Here is a 24,025-nt window from a genome sequence, read left to right as displayed (position 1 = left end):
ATCTGGGAATCAAAACAGCCGCGGAGCAGCAAACTTCCTCGCCTCGTTCCTCGTTTGACAACTCGTCTTCGGCTCAAACTCAGCAAATAACAAAGCCGCCCTCGAAATCTGCTTCGCCACGAAATCCAGCGCGCTACTCCGATCGATCCTCGTCGACTTTGGCGCGGTGGCTCCTCTGATAAACTTCCTCTTCGCCACCACCGAAGATAGAGACGAAGAAAACACCGCGGCGGCGCTGCTGAGACTCTCCAAAGATCCGATCGAGAAAATTTTGATCATGGAGAGCGACGGACTCAGCCCGATTCTCTCGCTCCTTGACCGCGGCCGATCACTGGAGTCAAAACAGATCGCCGCCGTTACCGTGTTCTACATCGCTGCCTCATCGTTGGAGAATTCCCGCATCGTCGGAGAACACCGCCGCGCCATCCCCACGCTCGCCGAACTTCTCCGATCTGGGAATCAAAACCACCGTAAGAGACGACTCCGATTCTCTCTCTCTCTCTAATAGTAACTATGATGATTCCCGGCGTGATGGAGTAGCATTTTCCGATGAAGACTCCGCTCCGAGACCACTGCTCGGCACTGTACTAGTCTCTGCAAACGAGCGAGACCGACCTTCGTTCCTTGTGGCTCTCCACCATAGCCAGAACTCTCTCCAGAACTCTCTTCTTCATCGCCAGATTCAATCAATTTAGCGTTGAATTGGGGAAAAGGGCAATTTTGGAAACTCTAATTAGTTTGGGCTATTTTCCTAAATAATTAAATAGTTAGGTTATTATTTTAAGCTTCCCCCAATAAAGAGGCTAGTCACTTTAAAATCTCTTTATTTAAGTGTATATAATTTTGTATTTTATTTTTACAGTGAATTAATCAGAAGTATTATTTTTTGGGTCCATTAGGAAAATAGCTAACTTAAACTTTTGACATTTCTAAGTAGTCAAACGTTTTGTGAATCTTAGGTAAATAGCAACAAAGATGACATGACCCTATCAGAAAATTTTATGTTTTCCAAGTTTGTCTCTCCTTTTTATTTCCGAATTTTCATTTAAATTTTGATTATTAATTCAGCAATTTATTTGAGGCAATTTTTTTTTATAAAATTTGAATTTTAAATTCCCTCTCTTATATTTCCAAAAATATAGAAAACAGTTTATTTCGTGAATTTATGATAACATATCAATGCCCAAAATATACGCAATAGTTATTTTTCTGATTTTGTGTTCTTTAAAATCGTAGCTCACATTTATATGTATTTACAGAATATTTACAATTATTGACACATATTAACATATATTAATACATTTATTCTATGTTATTATTTGAATATTTTTGTGAGTCATTCATTTAAATTTGAATTGTGTTATGTGTTTAAATTTAGAAATTAATTATTTAGTTGACTTAATCGTGTTAAGAGGAGCGATTTATCAAAATCATTCAAATAGCCAACGTTTGGGCGGGAATGATATGTATAAGTATTCTTGTAAAACTGCGCTTGTAAATAAAAAATAGTGACTATTCATCTAAGATTTATCAAACGTTGTGTATTTAACAATGTCAAACGTTTAATTTGACTATTTCCTAATTGATTGTTATGTTTCCCCAATTTCCTTTCTCTCTCGTTTTCTCTGTTCTTCTTTCTCGAAACATAGTCGTAAAGACTGAGGAGGAGAATGAGCTGTGGAGAGAGGCGGAGCAGAGGAAGGTGAGAGGCTGAGACACCGTGATGATGAGGGAGACGATATTGAAGTTGACAAAATCATTGACTAGTCTCACGATTGACCTAAACCTGTCACTTTCTCTGGACTGCATAAATGGCACCGAATCCCCAATTCTCAATGCGGCTTTTGATCGCTACAAAGGGATTGTATCAAGCACCATGTTGGAAGAACAGATAGCCGTGTGTCTATGATCTTTACCGTCTTCTAGGATAACAAAGAAGAGAGTTTGTAATTCATTAAATTTCAATGAAATTCAATTATTTGTTGTTCATTATCTTTAGGAGTTCTAATGTTTTCACCCCAAAAATAACGTTTGGCATGCGAGTATGTATAGTAGTCTCTATGTACAATGTGTGTGCGTGTGAACATTTATATAACACCGTAATTTTGAGGAGTGTTGTGTGTCTTTATGTTTTTCTAGTGACTTGTTATATCATTATAGTATGTAATATGTATAATTTGATACATGAAATAGGAACATGGGTGATATTAGTTTCTACCTCTAAAAATTGAGATTATCTCATTCACAAATATACCCTTATTAAAAAAAGGGGAAAAAAACACTTTACCAAGCCATCGTGCCCATTCTCAGCCATTCACAATTTCGACCACCGACCGACATTTTTTACTACGACGACGACGGGAGCTGGCGGGAACACGACGATCAGACTATTTTTGGACAACGGCTGGAGAAATCCAAATTCTAAACCAACTAGGGTTTTGTGTTTTTGTAAATAATTCATCAATGAAATTTTTAGATTTTTGGGTTTGATACTTCTTATTGTTGTGTTAGATTGGGAAGCCTCTTAGATTTGAACTAGAAGAATATGTATATGTATCTTACTCAATGAAACCTTTATTTGAAATTATTTTAGGATATTGAAGATGAATGTAGAACTCTATTGATACTGGGTAATTGACAGTAGATTAGTGTTGGTATTGGTGCCCACAAGAAGAGTAGTAGTTATAACTTATATACATTTGATGTAATAAAGTCTCACGAAGACTCTTGCTTGTAATTACTGAATAATTAATAAAGAGTTGAAACTTTAATTCATTCTTCCTTGTTTGTTTGAAGCTTTATGATAAACCTTAGTCTTTAGTCCTTAAACAAACCTAACAACAAATGAAGAGTCAAATATAGATTTGCGTGAACAAACTTCATGGTTTGTTTAAAACACCATATTCACAATCTAAGGATCAAAGGGATATTGATCTCAGTATTGATCTCAGTATGATTGTTAGGAGAACCTATGATGTCTGGTTATGAGACATAGAGAGTTGGAGACTCTATAGTTCTTCCTAGGTATCTTCTGAAGATACTGAATTGACCAGTGAACTTCTAGAGACAGTATAAGAACAAACCATTTAACCTCTTCTGTCTCAAAGTCACTATGTATGAATTGCATCATGCTTACCTCAATCCTGAAATGAGACATGTCATTTCATGGCTTACATACTCTCATTTGAGAAAGTCATAGTTCTAGATTCACTATGTGATATAGACAAGACCTATTGATGAAGTTCTAAGTTATGAAGATGTTATGAACAACTTTGTGAAGATCTCATAGATATGAAATTCATGTACAAGATTGCTGAAATGCAATGTATATCACCTCATGCTTTGTTTCTTGGAATGTGAATAAATGAACTGACCTCTTTCCAAATTGAGTCATGACTCTTTTGGATGAATCAATGTGACTTGTTAGCTCATCGTCAATACATTGTTTCTAACTTATTCACAAGTGACAAAGGAGTTGAGGAAATAACAACTAGAAGGGTAAAATGAGAATTTTATAAATATCATCTAGTTGATGATATTCATGAAGGATAAACATAGATAATATTTAATGGATCCATTCATCACTATTAAGTAGAATTTTGAGTAGAAAACATATTCATTTGAACCGAGAGATTTTCAATGTCAACTCTTTAGTGGAGTCAGTTAACATTAAGCTAGAACTTGGAAAATGTTTGTGACCTTTTGTGTCTAAGCATGCTAGCTCAAGTTTTGTTCATTTGGATCCATGAGATCACTACCACTAGTCATTAGAGTAGGATTTGTTAAACTAGTAGCTAAGTCAAAACAAGTTCAAGTGTTGGACTAGACGAATTTTACGAAAATTGTCTAAAGGATAATTTTGTCCATAAGGACATAAGATGGTATAAATGTCAAAATAAGATTTTGGACATTGTCATATGATGACAATGTAAATTGATCCACACAGCCAACATTGGTTTTGGGCCTTAAGGATTGAATTTCATTTTATGGAATTTTATGTGAAAATTCTATATGGGCTTTTCTTGTATTATCATGAACAAATAAAGAAACATCTAGAAGTTTGTTCTAGAGGAAAAAATTCCGTGGCCTCCATCAATAGAAAATATGAAATTATTTTGTACATTGATGTATGAAGATACTTTCCAAAAGGAAAAGAAGAAACAAATTTATAGCACCAAGCTATAGTATGGACGTCCAACTAGAGGAAAAAGGGAAACAGATTTCCAGCCTTAGTATTATTATGATAGGAATGGGAAATAAAGATTATGCTCATGAATATGTGATATTCAATAGAATGGAGCAAACTACCTCTTCAAGACAATCCCTTCTCCTATAATACCACACCTCATTCACAATGTTGAAATAAGTTTTTGAGATTGAGAGCTTTTTTCTCTAGACTTGGCCGACCTCCTCTCTCTATCTTCTTTTTGCTCTTTTGTTTTGGCACCTAGCTAGGTTCTCATTAGACCTAGCTTTTGTATTAGCTCGTTGTCTCTAAGAATAGTTCTTGAGTTATTGTGTTTAATAGTGTCCACATACTAAATCCTTTATAAACTCGAAGACTCTAGTGGTAGAAACTATCGTGGTTACTCGGATTCAAGAAGACACGAAGGAGACAAGCTAAGTGGGGAGACGAGTGATTCAACCTTTCAAAAGGCTTCTCAACGCTCAAGCTTCTAACGAGGTTGGTACCGAGTGAAAACTCTTGATAGTTATTAATTTTAAATTATATGTTCATGCACTTTGTCTAGATAGTAAAATCGTTGTACATGTTTTAAAGAATTTTTTATATTCCGCCGCTTACTAGAAGCGATAAATTATTCTTAATCCTAGATCTATTCCAACAATTAGTAGAGTAAATTTATGCAGTAGAGCTGTAGTGTTAAATCAGTAGAGCAATAGAACGCAATAGAACTATATGATAGAGAGCAATAGATATGATATAAAAACTAAATCATTTGATAAAATTGATCATTAGAACTATACATTATGCATTTATTATTCATCATGCTCACTAAATTTATTCATTTTATTAAATTGATCATTAGAACTATACATTATGTATTTATTATTCATCATGCTCACTAAATTTATATATATACGAAAATAGGCTCAAATATCTTTTTCTAACATTTAGAGCATTGGCTAGAGAGGATACCAATGCATGAAAAAAGTAATTGTGATGGATGAGGCGCACTTGAAAACAAAATATAGAGGTTGTTTATTGGTCGCTACGGCACAAGATGTCAATCGTCATTGTTATCCTATTGCTTGGGCCGTTGTGGAATTGGAAATCGACAATGCAAATCACGGCTAGTAGAGCAAATCTACTCTTCAATATAGTCATATAAAATTTAAAAGAAATATGTTATAAAAACTACTATGTAACTCTACTGATGAGTAGAAAAAAATCTAATGATTGGTAGAGGAGTTCATATTCAGCTCTAACGGCCAGTAGAGTGAATCTACTCGTCAGTAGATTGTTTATATTGCTTAGCTCTTCAACCAGCAGATTGTTTATATTACTTAGCTCTTCAACCAGCAGATTGTTTAAGATTACTTTTAATTAAAATGTTCATATGACTTTGTAATTATAGATGAAACTCACTAATTATAATTCAATAGTTTATATGACTTTGTATTCTATATGAAACACACTAATTCTAATTAAATTTTCACATGACTTTGTTATTATAGATGAAACTCACTAATTTTAGATTGTTCACATGCCTTTGTTATTATAGATAAAACTCGCTAATTCTAATTAAATTGTTCATATGACTTTGTTATTATAGATTAAACTAAGTCATTCTAATTAAATTATACATATGACTATAATTATAGATGAAACTCACTAATTCTAAATTCACAAATTCTAATTAAATAGTTCATATGACTTTGTTATTCTATATGAAACTCACTAATTATAATTAAATTGCTGATATGACTTTGTTAATATAGATGAAACTCACTAATTCTAATTGAAAAGTTCATATGACTAATTTGTTATTCTATACGAAACCCACTAATTTTAAACTTTTCACATGAAAAACTCACTAATTCTAATTAAATTGTTCATATGATTGTTCTTATAGATTAAACTCACTAATTCTTATTAAATTGGTTATATTACTTTGTTATGATAGACGAAACTCACTATTTATAATTAAATACTTCATATGACTTAGTAATTATAGATGAAACTCGGTAATTTTAATTAAATTGTTCTATAGATTAATCTAATGGTCATTAGAACCACGATTGATATTGATTTATCGACCAATAGATAAGCTCTAATGCTCACTAGATACATAATTAATATTGATTTTCCAGTTAGTAGATTAGCTCTAATGCTCATAAGGATCACATATAATATTTATTTATCGACCAATAGATTATCTCTAATGCTCAAAAGAACAACGATTAATATTGATCCACCGGCCAGTAGATCAATTCCACTGCTCAGTAGAATTACTAATAATATTGATCTACTGACCAATAGATCATTTCTACTTCTAAGTAGAACCATGAATAGAAAACGTTAACCTATTTGTACAAAACGGAAAAAGCCAGTGCTACCAAAAGGATGATACATGAATAGGTAAGCCTACCTGAAGCATCAACTAAAAATGCCTTTGTATAGACTAGTTCATCACATTAGTTGCTAATAATAAGTATCAAGAAACATAACATACTAAACTAGTTATTAAAAATTTCTATTCTATTCTTCGTTCGTGGATTCCACATTCTCCTTGTTTGTGGACTCTTCATCATTCTCTTCATTCTTTTGTTGTTGTTTTTCGACTTCTATAATGGATTGATGATAATTCTGACTCATTGGAGTAATTAAAAAACCCACCAAAATAAAAATTAACAAAATATTCACGTGATGTCATCAAAGTTCACCCACGCATACAATTTAAATACAAGAAACACTCCCACACAACATAAACATCAATCACACGACTTTGAGGAAGCAGGACATAGGAGAGAGTAAGCAATGAGAGAGAAGGTTTTTTTTTAATTTTAATTTTTTAATTTTTAAAGAGGGTTAAATGGTGGCCATATACATAATTTTTAATTAATTTTCCGATGTGGGCTGAAAAATTAAATAAAAAGAAAAAGGAAATTAGAGTAAGGTATAGAGTTAAAACAAACTTTTATAAATGCACTGAGCTAATTTTCTCTGGATAAATGTAACATTGAATTATCATATCAAAACCCAATTTTTCAAATTAAAATATTTTAGTCTGATTCCAATATAAATATATATAGTTTGTATCTCTTTCTTGAGTTGTGTATAATTTGAATGCTATAAATTAAAATATTATCACTTAAAACTTAAACCTCTAGCCATAAATACATTTTCTCTATGGTGTGTGATGATTTTGTGAATGATTATCATGTCATCAATACATAAATTTGACGAAAAATATTATTATGAATATGTATAAATTCTATGTATACCAAAAATTGGATTTGTTGAGTTGTATGTCAACAAAATCGTGATCTTTGCTGATATGTATGTCAACAAATTGTGATATTTGTTGAGATACAAGTCAACAATTCTAGAACTTGTTGAGATACAAATCAACAAATATGGATAAGTCAACAAAACCTGATATTTGTTGACATATAGAGTCAACAATTCCTACATTTCTTGACATAAAGTCAACAAATATGGATAAGTCATAAATTATGATATTTTTTGACTTGTATGTCAACAAATGTAAGACGTTGTTCACTTATATGTCAACCAAATTTCAAATGTAAAAAAAGTGGTGGAGCTCAGAATGAGGAGGTCGTCGAGGCAGAGGTCCCATGTAATGAATGATCAGGGACGTAATCCTGGATGTGAATAATAAAAAAGAAATAAGGTTTGTTTTTCTTGCTCGATTTTAAAATTTTATTTAGTAGGATTTTATAAATTTCACATTATGGTCGTGAGATCCAAACATGCAATCGTAATCTTGAGCATACATGAGAAGTACTTAGAGAAAAAGAGTAGATTAGATAAATGAGGAAATAACCATGACTGATAAAAATTATAAAGGTAAGGGTAAAAGAATATTTGCACACTCGGCCTACCAATATATATGTGGCCAAATTACGGTTTTGGTTGATTATGCGAAGTGTTATTATAGGAGGTGATAGATTCGTCCATTTCCCAATTTAATATCATGTCTTTCTTTTCTTAACCAAAATCTTAAAGATCTCAAGTTGATGTTAACATAATACTACTTTCAAGAAACTTAGTTTTCTTTCAAAGCTCTAAGTAAGAGGATTGTTTTGGCTATGGTGACCTACTTCTCATGCGTGATGTATACTATAAATGCCGAAAAAATGGATTAACACTTGAACCGGCTGCTGTTTGGTCTAGGGCCAGACCCTATGACTGTGCGATTGTCGAACGTGGAAGATATCTCCAAACATGACTCCTAGCCGTGCCAAAAAGAGGTGTCTGGTAGCTCATCAGCTAAAAAAAAGAAACGTGAGCTAGAAGGACGCGAATGAATTATTTTATGCATTTATTTTTTCGCACATAGGTGTTAAGTCATATAGTTCTCGTTCACCCGCATGTGATCTTCCTCCCATTCTCCATATCCCGATTTCTCTTTCTCTTCTTTACAAATAGAACCTTAAACACCGGTGTTTTCTCTTTAGGTTATAGAATTTAATTTGTTTGTGGCTCTTTTACATGAACACCAATTTTTAAAGCGCTTTTTGGTTCGGACTCGATAAAAAAATATTAAAACGCTTGTCGTGGCTTCAAAATTTATTATTTTGCGTTGATTATTTTTGCAAAACCAAATCGATTAATATTTTATGAATTCAATAATTTTATCTGATTATTTTCGAATAAGTGTGCAAACCTTTCAATGGTTCCAACCTAATTTCGAACATAATTTGAAACGCGCAGTATAACATTTTCGTTTATTATTTTAAATTGAACTTTTACAATGTTTAGTATTATGTGTCTTCTTTCCAAACATGTAATTTATCTTTGGTTTCAATATATATATATATATATATATATATATATATATATATATATATATTACATTTTAGCTATTTTTAAAACGATGCACATATACCACTTTCGACATAATTTTTTAATGTCTGATTTTTATCGTACTTGTTTTATTTTAAATAGTTAAAGAATGTTTTTGGAATTTATAAAAGTGATCTAAATAATATTTTGTATTTACCGGATTTTGTACAACAAATTTTTCACTATTTGTATTTTTTCTCAAAATCCTATAAGCTAAGGATATTTTAGTAATTTTACGCTGAATCTCGTTTTTTGAAAATTTCCAAAACCTAAACCATGTCTTCAATACCTTTCTTAGCTGAGACCTAATAGTCATCTATCTCGATTAGTTTTCGAGTCAAATAGTGCTTTCAATTTCGCCTTCGACCACAAAGCTAATAATTCTGAATCGTGAAGGTGAGAATAATCTCACTACAACACATATTAGTTTAAAAATAAATTTGAAGAGTGTGTAATCCATTACATGGTTTGTTTAAGCTTTATATTTTTTAGTATGTGCCTTGTTATTTGATTGTGTGATTAATTATAGTAGTTTGTGATTTATTTTTTGTAAGTTATGTGATGTTAAGTTAGATTTGATAATACATATTTTTTTCTTTAATCATGTTATTGTATAAGTATATGTATGAAAGTTTTTATGTCACATGTCAAATTTGTATGGAACATAAATCTCAAATCATTCACATAAAACTTTTTTTCATGCTAGTTCCATATTAAATCTATGCTGGTGGATATGAAGACTGGTGAGTCCACCCATAATGCCTGGGCTGGTGGCCAACCTCCAGGCCGGGCTGCTGCTGCAGAGTCGTGGGCCAAGCTTGCAGAGTTGATGGAGAGGGTGGTGACAAAACTCATGGCCCCCACTGACTGGTGTTCCCGGTCCCTATCCTTCTCATCTCTAGCGCTAGCGACGAAAAGTTTGACCATTGGCACCAAGTTCAAGCTTGTCGGCGGTCTCACCAGCCTGATTTAATGAGATTGTGCATTTATGTTTGGAGATTTTTTCGACTTCGGGGAAGAGGTAATTCGTCATCTTCCGCGAGGATTCCAGTTTCCATGTCATCGTTAAAGGACTTGGGATATTTTTTAGAGTTACATTTTCACGATTCATTGATACGTTTTCTGTAATTTATATATTCACAAATCCCTAGATTTGTGAGCCCCTCAAGGAATACCTCTGCTTTATATAGCATTTTGAACTTTTGATCTCTATTTATGTGGTCGATGTGGGACTCTCAAACTTTGTTTTGTCATCCACACCGAAAATCAGAAGTTAAGGAGTATTATCTTACAACATATATTTCACATACCTAGTTTACAAACTGAAAGTTAAGTATGGCGTTTTTTTTTTTTGAGAAACGTGGGCGGTGCCACGGAAATTTCATATAAGCCCTCACGTTTGGCGGAGGAAAACCGTGGTTACAAAAGAGAGAACGAAACACTAACGAAACCACGCCACCAAACACAAACAAACCGAGAAAACACTAACCCGGCGAGCGGGATTGGATCACTCTGTCATCGGCTCTAATAGCCTCTTCCGAGCAAGGAGGGACAAACCCCATCCATCTCGAATTAGAACAATGAATAACCGCAAAACGGGCTAAGTTGTGAGCCGCAATATTACCGAGACGAGGAATAAACATAATCTTAAACTCAGACAACTTACTTACCTCTCTCTCAATATGATGCAAGATCGTCCCAAGCTCGGTCATGGGCCTCTTTCCTCCGGCCACCGCCTTGACCACCTCCGAGCAGTCCGAATGAAGCTCCAATCTCGACCCGCCGATGCTGAGAGCTAGAACTATGCCTTGGAGGACCGCAAACGCCTCCGCAAGCTGGGGGGTGAATCCCCTAGCTTGGGAAAACGTTTGCAAGGCTAACACCCTTCCGGTGTGGTCACGAGCAATGCAACCCACACCGAATCCGCCATGGTCCCGATCTAGAGCAGCATCCACAGTCACCGAGATTGTTCCCTGCGTCGGAGGGATCCACATAGGCTTGGCCACGCTCTTACTCGTACACTGACCGGCTCCCTTGTTCGCTTCCCTAAACTCCTCGAGGAAGCACCAAGTCCACTGGATGAGCTCCGTCCGATTCCAAGCTTTCTTCCCCGAGACGACATTGTTCCTGTGGTTCCATAATTCCCAAATAATAGTGATATAGAGTTCAAAATTACTAACCTCAAGAGAGTCCGCCGCTCGGATAATGGTGTCAAAAGCCTCTCCCTCCCCGTGACGCGGAAGGGTCTCACCGAACCCAGTTTCTTTCCACACCTTTCTGCTCCACTTACACCCCCAGAGAGCATGATGAATCGTCTCAGCCTTCCCCGAGCAAGTCGGGCAGCGATCGTCGTCGATAATCTTCCTCTTGGCAAGAACAGAGCGTGTCGGGATGCGATTCTTGCACACTCTCCAGATAAAGAGCTTCACCTTAGGAGGGGCCTTTAAATTCCATAACTTTTTCCACCATTCCTCCATCCTAGTCCGATCAGACGAGCTGGCTCCCAACATACACGCTTCCGTAGCCACTCTGTATCCACTCTTGACCGTGTACTCGCCATCCTCCGTGTAGTGCCATCGGCGTCTGTCAGGGACCCCTTCACCACCGCAGGGGATGCTAAGGATCGCTCTAGCGTCGTCATCTCCGAACATATCCCTAACTAGCGGCTCGTCCCAACTGCCATCGTACTTCATCAGCTCCACAACTCTCATGTCAGAAGGAATCATAGGGGGGTCAATGCAAGCGAAGAGTCTAGGTCTGGGAATCCATTTATCTCCCATAACCATGACCGACTCGCCATCCCCAATACTCCACCTCGTACCTGCCAGGATTATCTCCCTTCCCCAAACCAGGCTACGCCACATGAAGGAGTTGTTCGACCCACATTGACCGCTCAAGACATCCCCGTGTGGGTAGTAACTCTCGCGGAAGACCTTGCCCACCAAACTGTCGGGCCGTCTAAGGAATCTCCACACATTCTTGGCGATCAAAGCTTGATTGAACTTTTCCAGGTCTCTGAAGCCCATACCCCCCTCAAGTATATTTTGCACGAGGACCTCCCAAGCACACCAGTGAGTCTTACTAGCCCCGTTACAGTTTCCCCACCAGAACTTAGCTATAGCCGAGTGAATCTCCGAGATCAGCGTCTTTGGGAGCTTGAGGCAGGAAGCAACATAGCACGGGATAGCCTGAAGGATGGACTTAATAAGCACCTCTCTGCCAGCCTGTGAGAAGAAAACACCGTTCCAACTCTTTATCTTCTCCCAGATGCGTTCTCTCACATACTCGAAGAGCTCTTTCTTTTTCCGACCAGAGAACGCGGGGAGGCCTAAGTACCGTTTATGACAGTCCGTCCTCCGAACTCCAAGGGTCTGGGCCAGGAGCTCTTTCTCCTCCTCCGACCCAACGTCTTTGCCAAAACAGACATCGGATTTCTGAAAATTAATTAGTTGGCCTGAGGCCACTGAGTAGACTCGGAGGGTCTCAGCCACAGCCTCGCATTCCTCAGGGCATGCCTTAAAGAACATCAAGCTATCATCCGCAAACAGGAGGTGAGAAACGCGGAGGTTTCCGAACCGGACCCCACTAATAGACCCCGACTGCTGTCCCGCTCTGAAGAGGCTCGAGAGACCCTCTGAGCAGAAAAGGAAGAGGAACGGGGAAAGCGGGTCGCCCTGACGGAGACCTCTCTGTGGAATAACATGTCCTCGAGTAGTTCCATTGATGTTGAAGGCGAAGCGAACTGATGAGACACATCTCATCACTTTCCCAACCCACAGAGCCGAGTACCCGAGCCTCAGCATCACTGCCTCCAGGTAGGACCACTCTACCCGGTCGTAAGCCTTCGCCAAGTATAGCGTTTTTTAACATGCATATATATGTTACACCTACACAGATTTCTAATAATGTATACAACGAATTTGTTAACGATCATTCTTGTATCAAATACGGTTAATGGCTTACCATATAACTTCAACTTTTGTTATGTAATACTCAAAATTGGACATATATATTAAGGAGTTCAAAATAACGTAGTTCTTTTTCTCTCGCCACTAACGTCGTCTCCCCTGCAAAAAGGGAATTTGGACTTTAAATTGCGTTCATGTACATTGGAGAATAAGACGAGACTGATTTGGATGCTCATAAATTAATTCTTCTGTTCCAGTGGCATAAAAGAAAATTTCAGGTTATATAAAATTTCACACTTTTGTCGATTTCAACAATTATTACTCGCCATTTAGTGATAATTGATAAGTTCTTAATTAATTATCAACTGACATTCTTCTGATCTTATCTTGTTCTTGATTTTTTGTTTGTTTAATACATTGAAATAAAGTCACCTCAGTTAGCAGAAAAGTCAATAAAGTTAGAGCTGATAATATCCTCTTCTCCACTATGTATCTCTTAGTCTTAAAATTATTTTTTATAGTTATTTTTCACTCTCCGACGTGAGTGCCTTTTTTGTGTTTTTAAATCCTATGATATCTTATATTTATTAATAATAATGATCAATTATTAATAACATGCGCCTTATTGTCAAGAAATGTACTTGCATTATTAGGGTGAGTTTAAATCAAAGTTCGCCCGATAACACGTTACCGTATCGAAACTTCAATTTTGGGGTAAATAGCTTACCAGAGGAGAAACCGAAGGGTATTCAGACAAAAAAAAGAAATCGATACCAACACTGCTTACCGCAGAGTAAACCGACAAAAAATGTAGGAAACCGAAGGGTATTCAGACAAATATTTTGTAAAAATAAGCATATTTTTCATAGTTCAAACCACGGCTCAGCGGCCGACGAAGACAAAATTTTTCGTTTTGTCGTTAAAAGCCGTGCGAAATTCGAGGGAACGGCTCATCGTTCTGTAAAACGACGATCGAGCTCTAAAGAAAAGCCTACAGTTGAAGAACGTGAGGACGCCGACGAAAATCGTCGATTTCCGACAAGCTTCCATTTTCTTTAATAAAAAAATCCAGATCTGACAAAATGGAAAAATAAAGAAAAATGGAAGAGAAGAACGATGGAGAGAGAGACAGAGAGTCTAGGAGATTTCAATTAGAGAGATTAATGATATAAAAATAAAATGGGTTTGTTATTGTTCTTCTTTCTCGTGATGCTTTGGACTGAGAGTGAGTTTTTTTTTAGTTGAGTTGTGTTTGAGGTAGAGAGAGAAGACACATTAATAGAGGCATGCACATGGGTTGTGGTCCCACAAAAAAGGTTGGGAACAAATGGCTTTCAGACTCGTCAGAACCTCTTTTAAAGGTTTATCATCATCGAAAACATCATGTGTATAACTTGCTCAAACTTTTCTTTGCCACTTTCCTCCCAATCCTTTATTTTTCTTGCAATTTAATCCCAAATTAAGATTGTGTGTGTGCTTTCTTGAAAGAAAAACACAGAGAAAATCTATAGAACAATGTATTGGAAAGTGACCTCTAGCATTAGTAAATTATAAGTAGATATATATATATATATATATATATATATATATATATATATATTATCAAATGTTATTATAAATATGATTCGTATATTAAGAATTATATATTTTTTTTACAAATTTAAAAATTGTAGATATATGTATATATATATGTATATTTTTTAAAATATATTATGCAACATTATTTCCGTTCGGTTTTCCATGGAAAACGACATTTAAAAACGACAATAAGCTGCCCATTTTCACAATTTTTTCGTTCGGTTTTCCATCGGCATGTCGATTTTCCATAAATCAGGAGTCTCGAAACGGCATAAAAAACGACATTTGAAACCTTGGTTCAAACTTCATAGTTCATACAAAACTACATGATATCAGTTCATCATCACAAATAATAATAGTCATCATCAAATCATCGTATTCAACTCAAGAACATCATTCATCATCATTGAACATCATAAGCTTCATACTTATCTCAAGAACATCCACTCATGAACATCATAATCATCATCAAATCATCATCTAAAACATTAAAAAAAAAAAAACTCAGATTCGGATTAAAAATCAACATTTTAATTCAGATTAAACCTAAAAATACATAGAAAACCATACAAAACAACCAAAAACTCATATTCATTGCTCAAACCCTTGAAATCATGGATTAAAGTAAAAAATTATCAAAAAATGAAAAAATCCCAAAATTCGAGAAAACCTCTAAATTTACCTACCGAAACTAAGGAAAGTTGACAAAAAAGGATGTGACGATTGATTCTTGTCCTTTCTTCAAGTCCAAGAGGTTAGCATTTTCCCGTCTTAATTCTTTATAATAATAGTTCCTTAGTATGTTCTTGTTCTAGTTTTATTTCCATGTTCCCATCCAACTCTAGAAACTAGAACCTTACAATGCATGCATGAAATGTTTTATTTTTCTTCAAATCTGCCTTTTAATTTATGTAACTTTGGTAATTAGTTTTTATCACTTCTAAATACTCAAATTGTTAATGGAGTATACCAAAACAAAGCTACATATGTCTTCTTTTGTAATATGTCTTTATATGTATTTTTATGTGTTTTATTTCGTTCATAAAAATCCTCTAAATGCACACTGCTAGGGAGATATCCTTAGGACCTGAGAAGTGATGTCATGCCATGAAGTATATTTTAAACATGTTGTTATAATAGTTTTAGTTTAAAAGTATTTTTTTTTGTAATATATCTATTATGTCTTTTATATGTTCCAAAAAGAAATTTCAAAAAAAAAAAAAAAAGTTTTAAAGAGTTCGAACGAGTACTTTCAATTTTGTGTACCGAAACTATTTTCTCACCCGAGCAAATTTGTTTAATGAACTTAAAAATAATTCTGGGAATGTTTTACAGATTATTAAATTAGGTTTAATATGGCATTTTAAAGGTACAAATGTTATTTTTGTTTTGCAAAAAGAATCACCGATTTCCGAGTCATGAGCTATCCGTAATTAACAAAAGTGTAACTATAGGTCATTCTGAAAATAAATTTTTCCAGCAACGGTTTTACAAACCTTCAAATTATATTTTCAATATGCATCATGTTTTCCCTAGCCTTAGATTGTTCTTAGAGCTTTAATATTCTTATAGGTGTTTTATCCCTTAAGGTTGGTTTTGTAAGAATAGATTATAGAAGCTCATAAGTTATTTTCCTATAGGTTCGAGAAAGAGTTGGATTCCTAGCTCGAGTGCTAAGTATCTTGAAACCGAGAGGTGAGTTCATCTCACTACAATGCTAATTAGTTCAAAGTAATATCATGTTCAAGTATTGGGCGTGTTTGACACAGCTTTTTTAAGCCTGTTTTTGCTGTTAGCAAAAACCAAACTGCAATCTTACTGTTTGGTAAAACAGTTTTTAGAAAAACATTCAAAAATAATTTTAAAAACTGTACATGAGTCACAAAAGCTACGAATCTTAGCTTTTAGAAAAAGCGTTTTTGTATTTGATATAAAATTACTTTAATATCCCCACGTGATTATCCATAGCACTGTTAAATATTTATTTTATGTCTATTTTAGTCTTTTTACTATAATATATTTATTTTACCAAACGCAAAATCAGTTTTTGTTACCAGCAACAACTGTTTTATAAACAGTTTACCAAACACCTGTCAGTTTAAAAAAAAAAGTTTTTTTTCTTCCAAAAACTGAATCTAAAAGCGTTTTTTTTTAAAACAAAGCTATGCCAAACGATGCCATTATATAATTTTATGGATGTGTATTATTTTATTACTATATTCATGTTAGATTACATGATTATGTTTCCAAGTTTATCTTATCATATTTGTGAACTATGTTTAATATGTATTAAAAAAGTATTTTTATCCAAGAATTTCCAAGTATGCTTTAGACTTATTTTATTTCATGAACTTTACCATGCAAATGATTTAATAAGTATGCAAGTGAGAACACTAAGTAGGTGACGTATCGGCCTACGCCAGAGTAGGTTCTTGCGACCCACCTCGTAGACGTTTATGTCTCGATAAGGTGAGTCATACATGTTCAGGGAGGGCGGAATCAATGTTTGGCAGCATTGTTTCCATAAGCCTCTGTGCGCACGATACGATACGATCACTAGGTGTCACGCCCCGTGAAAGATGGGGTGTGATAATTGAATATAATCTGAACAGTAATAAACTTTACATAACTATCCCACGGTGCATACTCAGCTATTTACTTTACAAGTCCAAAGATAAAAGAAAGAAAACGGAAATAAAACAAACCTTCGACACTTGATAGTCTATCCAGCGAAAACCTTCAAACTCTCGACCACACTTAATCCCGAGGTCTTCCTAACCCTTCTCATTCTCACATCCTGATTATAAGAAAAATTTGAGGAAATAGGGGTGAGCCTGAGGCTCAGTAGGTGCTATAGTAATGGCTTGATTTTTAAAAAGATTTTCGAAAATAATACTTACTTTATAATACTAATATTATTGTCACACGTAAATCACCACACGTACAAGTATAATAATAGTCTTATACGTGTAAATCACCATACACGCACAAGTATAACTTGCAGGAATGTAAATTTATGAATGTAAATGACAGAAATGTAAATGACGGAATGCTGATGCTAGAAATGTAAATGCAAGAAATGCAATTGAATTTAAATGTGCATCTACGCCCATTTAAACGTATACTATTTCCTGAGCCCCTGTCAACATAACCCGTGACAGTCCTCTGATCAGAATGGTGCACTCTCCACACCCTTATATATATACGATTGCACTATCCGCTTCATATATATACGTTCCCGGCTCTATCAGGATATACAAAACATTTTATTTCGCAAATACGGGATATATGTATAATATCGAAAATATTCTCAACTTCATAATCGGATATCCCGAGTTGAAGTTTCGCCACATTTTGAAAACGATTCTAGGTTTCGTGGCACGTTCACAATCATTTTCATTTCGAAAATAATATATACTTGAGGCCAAACCATAAAATCAGGAGAGAAGGGTTATAATAACCTACCTCGAGAGTAAGCGTCGATGTCACTCTTCCACGAGACGTTCGCTCGTCCTGTGAACCTGAACGTTCACTAAAACCGAGAAATATCCAATAATAAGAAATCCAAAACTCGCCTTTTCTGAACGAATCTAATTTCATTTTATCCATAATGAAACTAGAAAATGATTCCAGCAAACAAATGTCGTTTATTTTCTTTTCCTGGATTCAACCAACATTTCTAGGCCATATCTTATAAGGCTTTCCATCTCATACTCATCCTTTTCCGTAGGCCTGTGCACCTTTGAGCAAAAGCCATCACACCATCCTTTAACCTTATGCACTTCAAGTGCTTGGTTTCGATAGTGAAAGTACAAAACGCACCCAATCGTAGCCTTGTCCCTTATTGAGACGCTATCATCTTCCTTTATCGAGGTCCACCAACTTTCATCCAGAAAGCACGGTACGTAGAACAATCCCTCTATTTGTTCCTACGTCATGAGCATCGTACGTTTTCGTGAGCAGTCCTTACGTTAAACTAGCACGAGCTTCGTGCTGAGTTACCATGAACTCTACTACCATGAACTCTACGCAATACTCTAGCAGAGTTCTTATCATATCCAACTGCATTACGATATTCTGAACCCAAAAACCTACAACTTGCAGAACCATATATCCTTAAATGTGTGAATGTAGAAGTCCTAAAACTTTCAAATACATCGACTTCTAGACGTACTAGCACGCGCTTCATTCCAAACACGTGTTTTCACTTCTTGAAAAACGATTCATTACTCAGCCATACTCAAGAGGCTCAAGTGGATAATAGAATCCTTGTAACAAACGAACATTCGAAGGACTCGCATCATGCGACCTTCTAAAACTACTATCGATGGACTATAAGTGTAAAGTAAACCGAGTATGCATTCCCTAGAGATTCTTAACCTAGAGCTCTGATACCATCCTATCACACCCCGTTTTTCCCGGGGCGTGACACTAGGGGTCCTCGAAAATCATGAATCAAGTAACAAGATATGTATCCCGTTGATAATAAGATTTAATAAAACTTTATAATGTTTATTTATTATTATGTAGAAAAATGTTTTGTGAGTTTTACATGAATTTCACTGAGCTTTAGCTCACATGTTTGTATATGTTTTTCTTCGTTCGCATTGTAGGACATGTGCAAGGTAAATGACTTTGAGTTGGGATCATGGTGGCGACAAGAGTAAAGGGTGGGGATGGATACCGCTACGCTAATTAAAACGTTTTTCCGCTGCCAAGTTATTATGATAATTGTGTTAAGCATGTTCCTTTATATTTATAACATCTTGAAGACAAATAATTATTTTAGTTACGAATAAATAATTTTTGTACTTATGTATATTATTATACTCTAGAGTTAAAGTTTTTAGTTGAGAATAAATAATTGTTTCAGTTCTAGTTTTTAAAAAAAAAAATTATTGACAAGTATGTAATGAAATTCAAGCTTCTATGATCGGATAACGACTTAAAAAAAATCGGGTCGTTACATTGGAAACCACCAAAAACCACCAAAAAATATCGGTAAATTGGATTGAAAATGGTAACTAGCAAACCGATACCGGTCCTCTCCGGTAAGGGGGTTTTCGGCCGGGTTCTGCGGTAAGTCAATCCTTGGTTGAAATGTATTTTCAAATATTTATTCCTCAATACATTCAACAATCCTTCGAGGCTTTAACTTGAAAAGGACACAATAGTAATATAAAAAAACACAAGCTCATAGCAAAGAAAGACATAGAGAATATATCAATTGTTGTTGAAAAAGTAAATCTACTGTTTAGTGATGGTTTTACGAATGTTCTAACAGGTTAAAGTAACAGCTTATCAGTTTAATAAATTTATACAAGAATGTAAACTGAAAGTAAATGGACACAAGAGATGGTAACCCAATTCGGCCAACCGTGCCTACTTTTAGGGGGTTGATACTCTCAATGGAAAAATAAACTTCACTAGACGGTAAAGTTAGTACAACTTTGGAAGTCCATAGATGATCACCTTCTAGGTCTCCTCAACTTCAAGCTACCCTAGTGATTTCTAACCCAGGCTCCCCATGTGTTTAAGCTCCCCCCACTTTTCACTCACACTCTCCCAGTGTTTCACTAACACTTATAACAATATGTGTTTACAATAACCTGAATCAGGTACACAACAAACTTTGTGACCACCTCTAGCAATGGTTGTCAATCCAAATAGAAAAACACATACCTAGAAAATGTAGAGTATTGACAATGACGATTGCAACAAGATATCAGGATGTGCAACGCTACCCAAAAGAGAAAAGAGAACCTTTTATAAGACACGTACATGCATAGTGTCCTAGGCTAGGGTTTCTTAATGCACATGGAAAATGCTCATTGGATGATCGAAAATAACGCGGCACTACTACAAATATGGGCATCAGGTGCGACAAAAGTCGCACCTGATGCCCACAGAGTCGCACCCGATAGTACTATCGGGTGCGACTTTAGGTGCGACGTAGTCGCACCTAAAAGTCCGCAGCTATTACTATTGGGTGCGACATGTCGCACCCAATAGTATATACTATTAGGTGCGACACTATTGGGTGTGACTTATCGCACCTGAAGTCGCACCTATTTTTCCGTGGAAAATCAAGAATATGGCGGGTATTTGACTTTTGGGTGCGACATGTCGCACCCAATAGTCTTCCCACCAAAACATCAAACAGTGGTTTAGACGTCGCTTTTTAAAAAAGCGACGTCAAATCTTTTAAAAGAGCAGTTTTTTGGATGTCAGTTTATTTAAAAGTGACTTCATTTCTTATTTCGTTTTTGAAAAAAAAAAATCAGCCAAGATATTACATTCTCTTGCAATGAACGTGCATTGGAAATCTTTACACTAAAAAAAAAAACCCGAAGAGCCTTAGTTGTTTCGTTTTTGTGTGTTACTATGTTAAAGAGTTGCCCTGAAAACCCGATTCGTCGCTGTTTCTCTTTGCCCTGATGTCGAGTTCTCGGGTGGTTTGGCCTTCGCTGCTGGAGCTGGAAGGGTAAACGCCGTAGTTGCTGGTGGGTGCACTGTACTCGCTGCCGGGCCCGTATTCCTGGTTTCCCAGAGCCATCTTTCTGAACTTCTTCAAGTCGTCGTTGTACTGAATCGTGTCATAGTCCGAGCTCCCGTGTGAGCTGTACATCGTGCTGCTCCCGGGTCTTATTCCCTCGTTCAGGTCCGCCAGCGACACGTCTCCTTCCAGAGTAACCCCTTATTTTAAGCTAACGTTCTGCGACTATTGCCGAGGATTCTCCAATAAAGAAAACGTCGATCGAAACCAGATCACAATCACATAAGAATGGAGTCTTAACCGAAAGTTCCCATCACTCGGGTTGAGACATGAGTGTTGACATCCGAAGAAAATTTGGCAAGCCCGAAATCTGCAACCTATGAAAACAAACATACAAAGAAAAAAAATGTATATACATACATACACATCAACAATCTTGGATCCAAAAACCAAATCCAAACCCGGGATGAAAAAAAGGGGTACCGTGTAGGTGAAACTCTATGGTATTGTTGGGGACGAACTCGTAAACGAGCATTCTCTGGGACCCGGCCATGCAATAGCCGACGAGTGAGACGTACCATCATAACTCGAGCTACAAAACTTGAAATCGATTGATTCTAGCGGTAAATGAAAGTAGACTCATGTAGCTTTCTAACGAGATATTACAAGCATATATACGACAAGAATAGCTATCTCAAAAACAGCCCGTAATTCACTGTTACAATTATGGAAATCCCGTTTTACTGCTGCGAAACACAAACTTTGGAAATTCATAACTCATTCAATACTCAATGGATTTACATGTTCTTGGTCATTTTAGAAAGCTCATACAGTCTACTATCCATGTAAAATATCCAAAAATAAGAACTCAGATCATATCGGTCTGTCCACGTCGATTTACAGAGGCAGTTCAAACAGTTTTTCTTTTTCAAAAATTCGGCCAAATTCAACGGGACAATAACATCAACAATTCTTACAATTTCAGAATCCCAAAATTAGTACCTACGGCTGACCCAAACCATCCGAAAACAATTCAAATCCACAATTAAAATCATCAATTCACACTCACAATCAAAATCTCCAAATCAAAATTCTCAGCCACACGAGCAACGAGCCCGACCAAATATCTAAACACAACCCATGAGCGTTCAACAGAGGTGACGAGAAATCATACCTCTTTCGGTTCTCAGCTCGTCTTCGGAGACGGAGCACGGCTCGTTGCAGGTGCCGGGGCTCGGGAATGAGGCTCGGAGGCTCGTCGAGCCACGTAGAGCTTAGGTCGAGGCCTTGCACGGTGCTCTCGTCAGGGGCGCACGCTGAGGTGGCGCGGGGCAGGGAGAACCAGGCGAGAGAGAGAGAGAGAGAAAGGGAGCGGTGGTGGTGGCTGGTCGCGCGAACCAGCGGAGGCGCGCGCGCGGTGTCCAGTGCTCGGCACATGAGAGAGAGAAGAAGACCGGTCTGAGGACGAGCGGCGCGCGGACTTGGACGTCGGAGAAGGCTCGAAAAACTCCAGGTGGTGGCCCGGAGAAGAGAGAGGGAGGGGATGGTGGTGGCTCGGAGAAGAGAGAGGGAGGGAGATGGTAGTGGCTCGGAAAAGAGAGAGGGAATGAGATATTTGGTGGTGGCTCGCAGAGGGAGGGAGAGTCGGAGTTTGAGAGAGAGAGAGAGGCTGTGAAGAAGTGAAGAAGATGAAGAAGACGAAGCTGAGTTTATAAATTAACCCTAGTAATCAGGTGCGACAAGTCGCACATGATACTCAACTAGGTGCGACTAGTCGCACCTAAATAAACTATCAGGTGCGACTAGTCGCACCTGATAGTAAAAAAAAAAATCTAAAAATTAATTCCATGTCAGACAAATGAAAAAAATGAGGGGGAGAAGTTGAGCGCCTAATTTTTTTTAGACTTTCAGGTGCGACTAGTCGCACCTGAAAGTTTTCAAAACTATTGGTTGCGACTAGTCGTACCCAATACCACTTAAAATCAGCGAAATTTTTTTCTTTTCTGGAGCCCTATGGGTGCGACAAGTCGCACCTGATGCCCAATTAGGTGCGACAAGTCGCACCTAATGCCTCTCCGCACAAGAAAGGCTTATTTGTAGTAGTGCGGAAGCGAATCAGACAAAAATATCTCTCAACAGATATCCACGTCACAAAATCTGATGTGACAAGTAAACATAAAATGTTCTATAGGATGTTTTCAACATCAGAGAGAACAAAATAAAAAACAGCCAACATTAGTGTAACAACAAACTTCCCCCTTTTTGGCATTTTATAGGCAAAACACAACTAGTCCAATGAACACTGAAACTCAATCAGCAAACTGAACCTCACACGAGGAAGAATAGAAGACACACAACCACAGTCTACATGTCACAGTGATGACAAGAGAGAAAACAAGAGCACACTAAAAACTCATAGGCAGAAGCTCAATTGTACAGCAAAAAAAAAAAAAGAGATCACCATAACCAGAGAAGCATTTAAGAGTCTTCATCAGGATAAACAAATAAGAGAGTTTCACACAATAGTTTCAAATTAGTCCCCGTATTTGCCTCAAGAAAAGACAAATCAAGAATGATGAGATAAAACTAGGTACATTACTAGAAATAAGTCTCAGAGTAAAGCTTAAAATAGAGAATCTATAGAGAATAATTACAGACCAAATAAGAAACATTATTCAAAACTTCAGATGGTACTAAAAGGAGCAGAAACTGATACTTTTTTTGGTGGTGTTGGTTGTTGTGTTGACATCATTGGGCACAACTGAGGATGAATTAGAAGCAGTGGTAGAATGAGCCATCATCTTCAGAACATCATCAATGTCTTTCTTTTTGTAAGATGCCTTAGAGATCACTTCATCAAGATGCTTCATCTCACACATAAGAGTCTATGCCACATGAGATCTCAACTCAGAGGACATGATGGGCATAGTAGGGGTCTCTGAGGAGGTAGAGAACCGATGAGGCATACAAACCGAGGGAGGTCTACGAATA

At 36.6% G+C, this 24,025-nt stretch overlaps 1 pseudogene; it reads right to left on the bottom strand.

Moving 5' to 3' along the window:
* Nucleotides 1–20,920: 20,920 nt before the first annotated feature.
* LOC149390631 (proline-rich receptor-like protein kinase PERK1 pseudogene) lies at nucleotides 20,921–21,587 on the bottom strand (annotated as a pseudogene).
* Nucleotides 21,588–24,025: the final 2,438 nt, after the last annotated feature.

Source organism: Urtica dioica, chromosome 7 (genome assembly GCF_054948205.1).
Source record: "Urtica dioica subsp. dioica isolate 48M chromosome 7, U.dioica_male_clone48M_v1_H2, whole genome shotgun sequence".
In the NCBI taxonomy this organism is placed as follows: Eukaryota; Viridiplantae; Streptophyta; class Magnoliopsida; order Rosales; family Urticaceae; genus Urtica; species Urtica dioica.
This window is presented reverse-complemented; position numbering and strand designations above follow the sequence as displayed.